At 43.1% G+C, this 13945-nt stretch overlaps 1 long non-coding RNA gene across 1 annotated transcript in view; it reads right to left on the bottom strand.

Moving 5' to 3' along the window:
* Window positions 1-1398: 1398 nt before the first annotated feature.
* The window catches only part of LOC135973605 (uncharacterized), a 42717-nt gene continuing 30170 nt past the window's right edge, over window positions 1399-13945 (bottom strand). Inside the window, exons 2-4 of the long non-coding RNA XR_010590514.1 lie at window positions 9678-9719; window positions 5095-5127; window positions 1399-4539 (exon numbers count right to left, since the gene is read on the bottom strand). This is a non-coding gene — a long non-coding RNA (uncharacterized LOC135973605). The remainder of the gene's footprint in view (window positions 4540-5094; window positions 5128-9677; window positions 9720-13945) is intronic.

Genomic DNA, 13945 nt, shown 5'->3' on the forward strand with positions numbered 1-13945 from the left:
ACTCAAGGTGTATGGAACTATTCACCCATCAATAATTGTGAACCTGTTTCTAGTAGGCCTTCTAATGGGCCAACATACTAGTCTTCAATTGGATGACTATGTAGGATGTGGAGTGAAATGTCTCTCAAAAGGGGAATAAGGACCTAAGAAAGTTGATAAAAATAACATTTAGTTCTTCAGGATTACAAGTCCTGAACTTCATGTCTTTTTCTATATGCAAGTGGGCAGAACTGCAGTTGTTTGGATTCAAATTTCAGAAGTTTGCAGGAGCACAATGGTTTGCTAAGGTTGATCAAATCTCCAGGCTCAGCTATCATGAAGGCCATCTAACTTATTTTTGCCAAATGCAAATCAGTACTGCTAAACTTTCCATATTAATTGTCCCGCTGCTCTAGGATAAAAAAAAATCATTTTTCACAACATTTTCCATGATTTTTTTTCCAAAATGTTATTGACATCGTTTTTGAAAATGTTATGAAATATTTTCACCTACTGAAAACTGCATTTTCTTATTGAAACCAGGTTTTCAGTTAACCACGTGTTTTGAAAATGATGCTGATAATTTTAATTAAAAAATATTTTTGGGGGGTAAAATGTGGGAAATGGGTTCATTTCAAACCCAGTGAAACAGAAAGAAACTCACATAACATCAACATTTTCCCAATTTTTTGACCAGCGGTAGCTGAAGGCGGAAAATAGGGTGACCAGATGTCCCGATTTTATAGGGACAGACCAGATTTGGGGGTCTTTTTCTTATATAGGCTCCTATTACTCCCCACACCCTGTCCCGATTTTTCACATTTGCTGTCTGGTCACCCTAACGGAAAGTGAGGACCACTTTGTGTCTTCCCAGGATAAAGACTACAATCAGTCTTCTTCTCTGAGAAGGTGAAGAAATGAGATGACAGATCTACTAGCAGCTATATCCTGTTCAGGAAAATGGCTCTGGAAAACGGTTAGGTGAGTTGCTTGATTTCAGCTGAGGTAGATGAATGATTCACCAATGAATTAACAAGCCAGTGTTTATTTTCTCTTTGCTCTCCTTTTGTCTTCTATCCTGTTTCAGGAAAAAGAGTTTTGTTCAGATAATCACGGTGACACTAAGGGCTGATGAAAGAGAGCCATGTGGAAACTGATCATTTTTTCAGATGATGTAATTCCACCAGTTTGATGGTGATTAGGTGGAGGAGGAATTTCAGCAACAGCCCTTATCTTACCAGGATGAATTCCAAGAAAGTATCTGCTTTGTATTATATTAACCACACTTTGAAAAACACTTATTACAGAGGAAGAAAGGTAATAACCATGCAGAAAAATACCTGGAGATGTGTTTATTTGAAAAGATATTCATATTTTAAGACTTAACAGAAGTTTTTAAGTATCAAACTGATTATTTCAAAAGTGGGCCCCATCCTGAGCTGTTATGAAGCGGCTCCTGGAGCGAAGCCATTTTATACCTGCTGAGATATGGCCCATAGTTTCCAATTATTTTCATTGCATTAAATTTGCACTGTTTCAAGTACTGGTGAGAAAATGACCCTTAAGTAACCAGATGACAGAGTATATCAGAATATAATAAATGCCGTCAATGCTCATCAATGTGATGATGAATGAATTATATTTTGCAATGGACTTCTGCTTTGTTATGGATTTCCTTCACTACTAAATGGCACTTTACCTTTAATACTTCACTCGACAAGTGATTACTTAAATGAGTGCAAAGTAACAGGCTTGTTGGTCTCTATGACAGGCCATACATAATCACCATAGAAATATATAATTACACCTGTCAACCTCATCTTTTGTAATTGATTCAATAACTAACAATGTCAGTAGTAGCAGGCTAAGCTTAGAGGTCTCACTCTGTGAAAATACTCATACATGGCTAAACATCTTGGTATTTTAATTGCTTGTCATACTGCCAAGGTTCCTATATTGTATCTATCTCCACAGCAACAGAGTGGAATGAGAAAAGCACTTTTAATAACTGGAAATGTGAATTTATAAACTTGTTCTTATTTTATAGCTCTTAAGGGCACCATGGAGAATTTTAAAGTCATCTGGAGATGAAGCTGAATTTGGGGGAAGTACAGTTTGTCTATCTGTGTATATCGTGTAACTATGTTATAAAACAAAACTAATCACATACAAGTTTGAAAAATCTTTGTAATTACCTATCAGAATAAATCAGCTCATGCTTGAAAGTGTAAACATGTCCAGTCTGACAAGAAGTTTTAATCTCAGTGCTTCTGGAGTAGCTGTGCGTAAACAACTTCCTGAGAACCGCACTTCCTAAATCGTTCAAACTGTGTGTGACTGTGGAAAAAAATAAATCAGTGTAACGTTTTAAAACACTTGTAGTCAGTGTTACACTGGCTGATATTTGTAAATTGCTTTGAAATTGAAAGGCTCTAATAGGCCAAATTCTCATCCCACGGAACTCAATGGCATACTCCCCTGGACTTCAACGGCAGCAGGATATGGAATGAAGTGCTAAGTATTTTTACTATTGACTGTAGCCTGCTATATTTGTAAGTAAAGAGGGGAAAGAGAAGACTTATTGACCTGATTTCCAAAATTGATAGAGGAAGGCCTAATTGACTGGATTAGGGAGAACTGAGGCAGTGAAATGGGGAAGGGTGAGCTAACAGACTGAAGGGAAGAGGGAGATGAGGAGCCAATGGACAGTGGGGAGGGATCGAGTTGATGAGAAAGAGACTTAATGGACTGGGGGAAAGAGGTGAATGTAATGCAGCGGTAGGAGGTGAAGAAATGAGGGGGAAAGTTGGAGAACTATTGGAATATTGGGAAAGGGTTAGTGCATGGACAGTTAATGCATTTAGATGGCTTCCTGTCATGAGGTGCTGTAGTGAGGCAGTGGCCCTCCTCCAGACTTGAGAGCAAGGCACCACTACCTTCCCACCCCACAGTGGGCAGAGCCAAACCTCGCCAGAAGTACCAGGGCGGGGCAGGAAGTTTAAAGGCAGGACCCTGCAGCACAGTTGCAGCTGCACCGGGGAAAGAGATGGATGTCTCTTCTAGGGAGCCGAGCCTTCTGCAGGACCCTGGGCCAACAACTAGCAGCCCAATGCCCTACTGAGCGAAGAGACAGAGGACCCCAGGCAGTGGCTGAGGTGGCAAGACAGAGCCCGAGCTCGACGTAGCAACACAAACTAAGAGGGGTGGGAAGTAGCCAGGGGAACCAGACTTTGGTCAGGTTGTGCTGCCGGGAAGCAAGGCAGTGCATTTCAGTTTCCCCGCCGACCCAGTGGTGGGACCACCCTCCACTAACAGGACCTTGGGCTGTGACCCAATGGAGTAGGGTGGGCTCAGGTCCCCCTACCACTTAGTGCCACAACCCCACATCTGGGGATTGGCAACACACTCACCCCAGGCCTGATTGACACCGCTGGGCCCAATCATGCACTGCCCCGTTTTGCACACCCCTGCCGCCAGCTCTGCACCCAGGGAAGGTGTCCCTCCCACCCCAGCCTAGTTATCGCCCTGAGGATGTCACATGAGCCGCAGCTGTGTGCTGACTGGGTCACAAATGGCCCGTGGGTTGAGAACCACTGCTCTAGGCTAATAATTGCTTATTGCTCTGCCTCACCCAGAGCCCGACATTGTTAACTGAGGTCAGCCCTAGCCAGGAGCTTACTGCTCTCCCTCGCCAGGGGCCAGAGCGTCACACTGTTCATGGCTGTTTGCACCAGCCAGGAGGCTGTGAGCTATAACCTGCTTGTTGCGTGGCCCCAGCCAGCAGGGCCCGAGCCCAACTACTGCTGCCTGATGCCGTGAGGCGGAGAGGCCTCTCTCCCCACTTGAGAGTGAAGGACCATGACACGTGCTCACTTCAGGATTTCAAAATTAATCTAACGATCGCATAAGCAAATTCTATGCACATTTCCCCCAGGCTTTTTGCTGTGCCAATGCAGAAGGGAGCCTCCGTCTCTGTGCTAAGAGTTGAAACAAACCATCTATAAGCAGAGCCTTCTAAGATGCTGGAACAAAAGGGAAACAGTATCCACAAGATTCCTATCCACCTTTTCCCGCGTCGGTCACTGAGGAAGTCCTTTCTCCACCCGTTTACACTCACCCGTACAAAGCACAGCGACTCAGCAGGGGCAGGTGGAGTAAATATGGTTTGGGAGGCTGAGTGGCTAAACTACAGCAAAATGTCCCCATCCCCTTTCTTGCTTTAAAGAACTGATCAATCCGTCCTTCCCTCTCTGGTTGCTTCTGTTTCCTGTCTGCCCAGCTCTGCAGTTTTGGCCTTCAGCTTTTCAGTTCATTCAAATCCACATGAACGCAAGTCTTTAATAACCGGGGCAGGTGTGTTTCCAGAGCCGTTACACGGAGAAGAGGAGGCAATGACCATTTCCTTTTCAAAGCAATGATACCAGATACTTTGGCAGTTAAATGCTCCAGAAGAGCCGCTCAGTAGAGAGCCTGTGCGACTGCCGTGCTCGTTGCAGCGTGGTTCTGTGTTGAAGGAACACAGGAGGTGGGCGGAGACCAGATGTTGTAGCATTGTTCATACTGAATACATGAGAGAGGACAAAAATAAAGAACAATATGCATCTGTTTGGCTTCTTGGCTTAATTTGCTAAAAATAAAGCCCAATCCATGCCAGAATCTAGAAAACGATTAAAAGACAGTGACAAACACCAGTTCCCTGGGTGTCATTGTCCGCACAGGTGCCGACTCCAGGGCTGGAGCACCCACAGAAAAAAATGTGTGGGTGCTTAGAGCCCACTGGCAGCCAGCTCCCCACTCCTCTTGCCCAGCGCCTCCCACCCGCCCACGATCAGCTGTTCTACGGCATGCAGGAGGTTCTGGGAGGGAGCGGGAGGAGCGAGGATGGAAGGTGCTCGGGGGAGGGGGAAGAACTGGGCGGGAAGAGGCAGGGTAGGGGTGGGGCCTTGGGGGAAGGGGAGGAGTGGGGGTGGGTCCTGGGGTAGGGGTGGGGTGGGAAGGCTTGGGGGAAGGGGTAGGGCCTAGGGTTTGGGGGGGGGAGGAAAAAGCCGGCGCCTCATGGACATTCTATTCCAAGAGGGAACTTTACATAAAGAATCAGAAATAAAAAATAATCACCTGCAAAGCCTAGCATGGTCTCCTCTTCTCATGCTGACGGCCCACAGTATGAAGAAAAGAAAAAGGAGACCATTAGTGCCAATCTTTCCCATTGAAAAATGTATCAGTAGAGATTTTGTACACAACAAAATTCAACATTCAGAGCAGAGGGGAAGAATATTGATTTGATCCTTACAGAGCCAGGGAACTTTAAGCCTTTATGGATGTGCCATAGGCAGTTCCTAAACAAGCTACAACCAGAACTCTGGCATGGACAAAAGTCAGTTCATTCCTGATTGCTTGCAAACTTAAAAGGTGTTCATGTGTCAAGTCAGTACTGAGAGAGCTAACTCATATGAAATGTTGTTGTGTCTGTATCTCCCTGTTTCAGCAGTTATTATTTGCAGACACGATGGATTCATAGATTTTAAGGCCAGAAGGGACAGCTGTAATTATCTAGTTTGACCTCCTACATAGTACAGCCAAAGAATTTAAACTACTAAGTCCTGCATCCAGCCCGCTGATATGTTAGTGAACTAGAACCTCTCTTAGTGCGCTAATTGCTTCAGATGATAGACTCTGGATAAAGTTTTCCTACTTTCTTCTGTACTAGTAGAATTTTACCAAGAGTACTGTGTGTTACGATATAATTTTCCCTTTCCCTGACTGGTGAACAGACATCTGGTAATGACATAGTGTTTGCGTACCGTATATAGCTGAGCTATTCAACTTCCCCCTTTACGCAGACTGGTGGCGAAATCTTGGGGCTTTTAAAACTTTGTCAAGTGTAATGGTCACTAGGCGGTCTGTTGGGAAGAGAAGTTCCCTGCTCCTTTCTCCTGCTGTATATCAGCACAGTTCTGTTGAAGTAAATGGAGCTACACTGAGGGCTGGTCTACACTAACGTGGTAAATCGATCTAACTTACGCAACTTCAGTTACGTGAATAACACAACTGAAGTCGATGTAGTTAGATCCACTTACCGCGGTGGATACACTGCGCTGTGTCGATGGCAGAGCATCTCCCATCGACTTCCCTTATGCTTCTCGGGGAGGTGAAGTGCTCTCCCATCGATTTAGCATGCCTTCACCAGACCCACTAAATCGACACTCGCTGCATTGATTGCAGCAGTGCCGATCTACCGGTAAGTGTAGACATGTCCTGATTTAAAGCAGCTGTAGATCTGTCTCATAATAAGAAAACAAATAATAATAGGCATGTAACAGGGTAGCTGGCCCACTAAAGGAAACTGGGCTTAGCTCTCCTATTCCAGTCCAGATGCTCCCTGTTTGGGCCAATTAAGATGACAGGGAAGCATCTGGGAAACTATAAAAAGCCTGAGACTGAGTTTAGAGGCTCAGAGCAGGTTGGTTCAGTCGGGAAGAGTGGTTCCTGGGAGAGGGCTGAAAGCAGGAGAGCAGCAAGAGGTTTGCTGGCTGCTGCCCCTGAGCCAGGGTCAGAGGACTGAAGACTGGAAGGAGCAGCAGAGGCAGATGCCCTCTAGCTCTACACTGGAAAGCCAGAGCCAAGGGGCAGAGGGCTGAAGGGAGGGGCTTACCCAGCAGCGTCTCCTTGTCAGCAAGCTGGGGCCTAGAGGAATCAGGAGGGTCCTAGCAGAGAGGCTGTGAGAGTTCCCACTGGGAAGTGTGGGGTTGTGCCCCAGAAGGAAGGATTGGGGTGGCTGTCCTGGTGCAAAGACAGAGGATGACTGATAAAGAATCATAGAATCATAGAATATCAGGGTTGGAAGGGACCTCAGGAGGTCATCTAGTCCAACTCCCTGCTCAAAGCAGGACCAATTCCCAACTAAATCATCTCAGCCAGGGCTTTGTCACACTGGGCCTTAAAAACCTCCAAGGAAGGAGACTCCACCACCTCCCTAGGTAACGCATTCCAGTGCTTCACCACCCTCCTAATGAAATAGTGTTTCCTAATATCTAACCTAGACCTCCCCCATTGCAACTTGAGACCATTGCTCCTTGTTCTGTCATCTGCCACCACTGATGACAGAATGCAATTCTGGCAGAAGCCACCAGGTTGGTGCGAGCAGAGCTGAGTTTTTAAAGACTACATGCAAAGGGTTGATGTGGACTACATTGTGGGACTTTTGGTTTGGGGCTTTTGTTCTGTGTTTTGGTTAATAAACCAAGAGGGACTTAAGGACATGCATGTATTGGACTTACTGTGAACTCAAGAGGAAAACTGAGGCAAGGGGCCACTTGTAAGGCTGCCCTGGGGCCAGGAGGAGGTGCCTGGAAGGAGTTCACTTATTTACAATGCAACTGAGGAGCGTGTATGGCTTCACCTCCCCATTCCCATGAGCAGGCCACTGCATACGCTACAGTTGCCATCACATACTAGGCAAAAATTTTCCAGCGCAGCAGGCTAGTGTGGTCCCAGGCCTGCCCTAAGGGATCCTGGACTGGACAGGTGGCTTCCTGAAGGATGCATTTACCAGATACTTTCAATCCATAACAGCACTGGCCAGGGAAAGATTCAACCTAAATTATTATACAACATCTACTATGCTTTCTGTAGAATTAAATATTTCTCTTCTATATTTGGGGGGAAACAGATGATATAGTCATCATATGGTGATGAGAACACTCTTTCCACCAGTATCTCTGGAGGATGTCAAATAGAGACTTCTAAAGTCAGTCATTTTAAAATCAGCAGATCCAGATAACTTGCACCCAAGAGTCTTAAAAGAGTTGGCTGAGGAGCCTTGGAGCACTGAGGAAGTTGCAGAAGAGTGGAAGAAATCTAATGTTATGCCTTTTTTTAAAAAAGATAAACAGGATGACCTGGGTAATTATAGACCAGTCAGTCTGACATCGATCCCTGGAAAGATAATATAGCAGCTGATACTGGACTTGATTCATAAAGAATTGAAGGAGGGTAATGTAATTAATGAAAATCAACATGGGTTTATGGAAAACAGATCCTGTCAAATTAACCTAATAGCTGGTTTTTTTAATGGGATTACAAGTTTGGTTCATAAAGGTAGCAGTGTTGATGTAATACTTAGACTTCTCCAGGGCATTTGGCTTGGTACCACACAATATTTTGATTAAAAAACTAGAATGATATAAAATTAATGTGGCACACAAGTGGATTAAAAACTGCCTAAATGATCAACCTCAAAATGTCATTGTAAGCAGAGATTTGTCATCAAGCAGGTATGTTTCCAGTGTGGCCCTGCAGGGATCAGTTCTTGGCCCTATGCTATTTAACATTCTTATCAATGACCTGCGAGAAAACATAAAATCATCACTGATAAAGTTTGCAGAAAACATAAAAATTGGGGGAGTGGTAAATAATGAAGAGGACAGGTCACTGCTCCAGAGCGATCAGGGCACAAGCAAACAATGTATGTTTTAATATGGTTAAATGTAAATGTACACATCTAGGAACAAAGAATGTAGGCCAGACTTACAGGATGGAGGATTCCATCCTGGGAAGCAGTGCCTCTGAAAAAGATTGGGGTTTTTTGGTGAACACGAGCTCCCAGTGTTGTCAGAGAAGCTAATACGATCCTGGGACACATAAGCAGGGGAATCTAGAATAGGAGTGGAGAGGTTATTTCACCTCTATATTTGGCACTGGTACAACCATTGCTGGAATACTGTGCCCAGTTCTGATTCACAATTCAAGAAGGATATTGTTAAATTGAAGAGAGTTCATTGAAGAGACACGAGAATGATTAAAGGATTAGAAAACATGCCTTATAGAGATAGACTTAAAGAGCTCAATCTATTTGGCTTACAAAAGAGAAGGTCAAGGGGTGACTTGATTACAGCCCATAAGTATCTACATGGGGTACAAATACTTAATAATTGGCTCTTCGTTCTAGCAGAGAAAGGTATAACATGATCCAATGGCTGGAACTTGAAGCTAGTCAAATTCAGAATAGAAATAAGGTGTACATTTTAAACAGTGATTTAAGCAGTGCAATAATTTACCAAGGGTCGTGGTGGAGTCTCCATCACTGACTATTGTTAAATCAAGATGGGAAATTTTTCTAAAAAATATGCTCTAGGAATTATTGTGGGGAAGTTGTATGGCCTGTGTTATACAAGAGAACAGACTAGATCATCACAATGGTCCCTTATGGCCTTGGAATCGATGAAAGACGCAATAGACAAGGGAGCAGTCTTAGTTCATGGCATATAAGATTGAAAATAAAAACAATACTCAAAAATCCATCGTCCCATCCACATCGAGTAAACATTGTTCTACTTTATACAGGTTCTTGCATCGTGCTCTTCACCCTGGTATCTAAGCACTTTCCCGTAGCGCATTAGGCAACATGATTAATATCTGTCACATGTTGCCAAGTGTCACTCACTCTATGGGGTATCTCTGCTTCAGGATATTGGTGGAACAACATCCTGGGGACTTTATGATGTTGAATACCACCATTCAGTGAAAATCCTGAAAGTTAGAAACCCAACTGGTAGGGGAACAATTTTTGTTGTTGTTGCTAATTATGCTCATTTTTCCTACCAGTCCGAATAAAAGACATAGCTCCCCTTGTATGCAGTGTTGTTGTAGCCATGTCAGTCTCTCTCACCAACAGAAGTCAGTCCAATAAAAGATATTACCTCACCCATCTGGTCTTCTATAGTCCCCTTGACAGGTACAATCTGAAAAAAAAATGAAAATGGCATAATATTAATGTTTAAAATAATAACAATTACAATTGCTTCAGTTTAAGAGAGAGGGGATGGTTAGCACACTAGCCTTAGCCCTAGGACTTGGGAGACCCAAGTTCAATTCCCAGTTCCACCACGGACTTCCTATCTGTCGTCAGCAAAGGGAAAGTCACTCAGTCTCTCTGCTTACAGATGGGAAACTGAGGCAATGAGAATAGTAGCACTGCCCTGCTTCAGAGGGTTATTGTGAGGATAACATTAGAAGATTGTGAAGCACTTTGATAGTTACTCATGCAAAGTGCTATATAAAAGCTAGGTATTCTTATAAAACATTTTAAGAGATGATTACTAATTTTAACAGTTTTTAAATCATAGAAATCATAGAACATCAGGGCTGGAAGGGACCTCAGGAGGTCATTTAGTCCAACCCCCTGCTCAAAGCAGGACCAATCCCCAGACAGATTTTTACCCCTCCCCCCAAAAATAATAGTTGAGTATCTTCACTGAGTAATTCAGTAAAAGGAAAGACCTATGGCATAATTCCTCATTGAATAGAAAGCCTTCCTGAAGTGAGTAGGAACATTATCTGAGTAGGAGTGTAGGCTACCATATTGCCAGCCAAATGCTCAGCTGGTGTAAATCGGAATAATCCTATGGACTTCAGGGGAGTTATGATGGTTTACACTGAGGATCTGGCCCAATATTTGCAGCTGAATTTTGAAGCAACATACAAAGCCTAATTCAACTCCCATTAAAGTCACAGAAAGTCTCCAACTGATTTCAATGGATGGAGGAGATCAGGTCCACATTGAGTACTGACTACAATTCAGATGGACAGTATGATTGCTTTTACACTGTTAAACAGCAGCTTCTTATTCAACATTATTTATGTCCTTGCAATGCAAGAAATTCTGATCACACAGTCAAATAGCTCTCCATTTGCATCTTTGATTGGCATGATGAGAGCTGCAGAGCAGGGTTTGAATATGTATTACACAGAGCAGCAGTCCACAAAAACTGGCAGGTTGTGGTAAGGCAATCAGGCAGCATAAAGATACTGAAATGCAATTCCTGGGAGAAAGGGATCATTAAGTGCTTAACAAGCATCACTCTTTGTTATATCTGTTTTAGTGATGTTAGTATAATTTTAATTGTTACCATCCAATCTGTTGTGATAGGTTTAGAATTATCAAGATGATAAATATTTTATGGTGACATTTGAACAATCAGAAAGATTAGCTGCAAAGCCCTCCAACCAATAGCCCAGTTCTTGTGAATAGACCAAAAAAAGGATCTTTTTTCTCTACTGAACAAAGAAAGATCAACACAATTCAATATTAAAATAAGGTAATTACATAGGCAGCTAACTAATAACTCACACACCCTATATTTTGTCACACATTTTCAACCAGTCAATTACATTATATAATATTCTAAATGTGCTAGATTTAATATAGTTATCTACAGTGTCTAATCCTGCAAACACTTACTATTGGGTATAGCATGTGTTATGATAAGTAGCAGAATGCCCCAAAGTGTTTGTAGAATCAGAACCTTAGTTCGGGCTGAGAAAACAAAAATAAAGCGTAGATTTTTATAGAAAACACAAGTTCCAGAAGCCTCCCTAGCAACAATTAACAGCAACATGTAACTCAACTCTAATTTGTTAGTGCTGTTTTAATGTATTGGCATTAAGCAGTGACGTTAATGCAGTTTTGGGTTTTCAGCAAGGTATTTAAGCAGGCACTCAGTGACTTCAATGGGATGACTCATCTGCTTAAACTTAGGCATCTACTTGAGTACCTTGTTGAATCAGGGCTTTAAGAATTATTTGCAAATGAGCCATAATTAAATTAAAACCAGCACAGTAGCAAGTAATAAAAAGAGTTAAACATTATCCAGAACATCACAGGCGGAAACTGTAATTATTGCCATATGAAACATGGAAGCACTAGGGTTTAACACTCTTGTAAGAAAGGCCTACGGAAGCCTTGGAAATTCAAGGCTACAATCGCTCATATATATGCGTCACAGCTGCTTGGGAGTTGAGGGAAATCAGAACTTCACAGGATTGGGTCCTTTGCATAACAAAGCTTGGTGTTATTTAATCAATATGATTTTTTTTAAAAAAAATCTAATTACTTCATGTTTTTATTTTGGGGAAAAATAACTTCAGGGCCGGATTTAGGGGCAGGCGACCCCTGGGGTGCCTGGCTGGGAGTGCTGTAAGGTATTCAAAAGTTTAACAATTGGCGGGAGGGCACCAGAGACGTTCCTCACCTGGGACGCTATTTGGTCTAGGGCCGGCCCTGAACACCTTTGATTGGCTCATGCTCCTTTTATAGCCCTTTGGCCCTATCCAGTGTCCTGGTGAGGTGTAAAGTCATACATCTGGGAACAAGGAATGCTGGCCCTATCTGCAGAATGCGGGACTGTATGCTGCCAAGCAGTGACTGAAAAGCATTTACAGGTCATAGTGAACCAGCAATTCATATTTTGAGGGGGAACCTTTTCTCTAAAAAATAAAAGTATTATTTCCTGTGAGAAGAATAAGCTGCCCCAGATGTTTTTGATTAATCTCTATGTGCTAGTTAATGAAGACATTGTGTGCCTGACTGGTTGATATGGCCATCAAGGATGTTGCTCTCATCAATTCTGCTGTCCCAAAATATGAGAGATTGAGTTGACATCTGATCCCAGATCTCTCCAACAGCCCAGCCATTCACCAATGCAGTGGAATCGGTGGTGATTAATTTTATACCTACAGATCAACAGATCCCAGTTCATTAGGAATTTCAGGTGGTTTTTTCCAAAGTCTTCTGCATTGGCCTAACTCTGCCTCACTGCTGAATCCAAGTAAGGCCAATGCAGAAGGCTTTGGTGGGGGGGAGGGAAATCACACCCATTCAGCAAAATCTCTTCTTATGGCATAAACTCTGAAGCCCCAGCTTCAGTGCTCATCAAGGGGTCCATTCTCCAGGTATAAGAACCAATGGCTGGATGCTGAAGCTAGACAAATTAGGCACAAATTACGAGAGACACCAGGTAGGTGAGGTAATATCTTTTATTTTATTTATTGTCCAAGAAAATATATGTCCTCCCCTATCTTGTCTCGGTCATATCCTGGGAGCAGCCTGGCTAGAACAATGCTCCAAACCACAGATTTTTAACAGTGAGGGTGATTAGCTATTGGAACAAACCACCCAAGGAAGAGGTGGATTCTGGATCTCTTGATTCCTTCCTGGAAGAGATGCGTTAACCAAACACAAGCTGTTGAGCTCGATAAAGCAGTAACCTGTTGAAATGTAATGGCCTGTGACATACAGGTAGGGTGACCAGATGTCCTGATTTTATAGGGACAGTCCCGATTTTTGGGTCTTTTTCCTATATAGGCTCCTATTACCCCCCCACCCTCGTCCCGATTTTTCACATTTGCTGTCTGGTCACCCTACATACAGGAGGTCAGACTTGATTGTCCCTTCTACTAGCCTTGAACTCTATGAATCCAATGAAATTCAAAAGCTACAAATTTGAGACTGATTAAAGGAAACACTTAAAAAAAAAAAAAAGCATGCATAGATTAACCTGTGGAGCTACTTGCCACTAGTTAGCACTGAGGCCAAGAGCTCAGTAGGATTCAAAAAAGTATTAGGCTTATGTGGATAGCAAGAGCATCCACAGTTATGACACAAAGAATAAAAAAAAATGACAATTGATATAAACACATGCTTCATGGCAGCAGCCAATCATTCACTGACTGGGTCAGGAAGAAACGTCCCCTGTGGAAAAATGCGTCTATTATTATCCACTGCGACATTTTTCACACCTTCCTCTGAAACATCTAGCACTGGCCACTACCAGCGGCTGGATATTGGACATAATGCAATACAAAAATATTCAAAAGATAGAGAGTCAATAATATACTAAAATCAATAAAGAGGTTCTAAGGCAACATTTGGAGGCAGGAAGTGACTCAGCAACTCGGAGGTAGAGGGGGCAAGTTCCAAATACTTGGGAGAGTACAAGTGAAAGATAAACAGCCCACCTATGAAAAGTCAGAGGGGGGAGATCAGGGGGCAGCCAAAGTGAGTGGGTGAAGAGGTGGTGGATGAGAGTTGAGCGCAGAAAGGTAGTGCAGTCCAAAGTCTATGGAGAGCTTTGGAAATTAGAAAGGGCAATACTGAATTAGATGTCTGGATGTCTAGGAAACCAGCAAA

This window comes from Chrysemys picta, chromosome 9 (genome assembly GCF_011386835.1).
Source record: "Chrysemys picta bellii isolate R12L10 chromosome 9, ASM1138683v2, whole genome shotgun sequence".
Taxonomy (NCBI): Eukaryota; Metazoa; Chordata; order Testudines; family Emydidae; genus Chrysemys; species Chrysemys picta.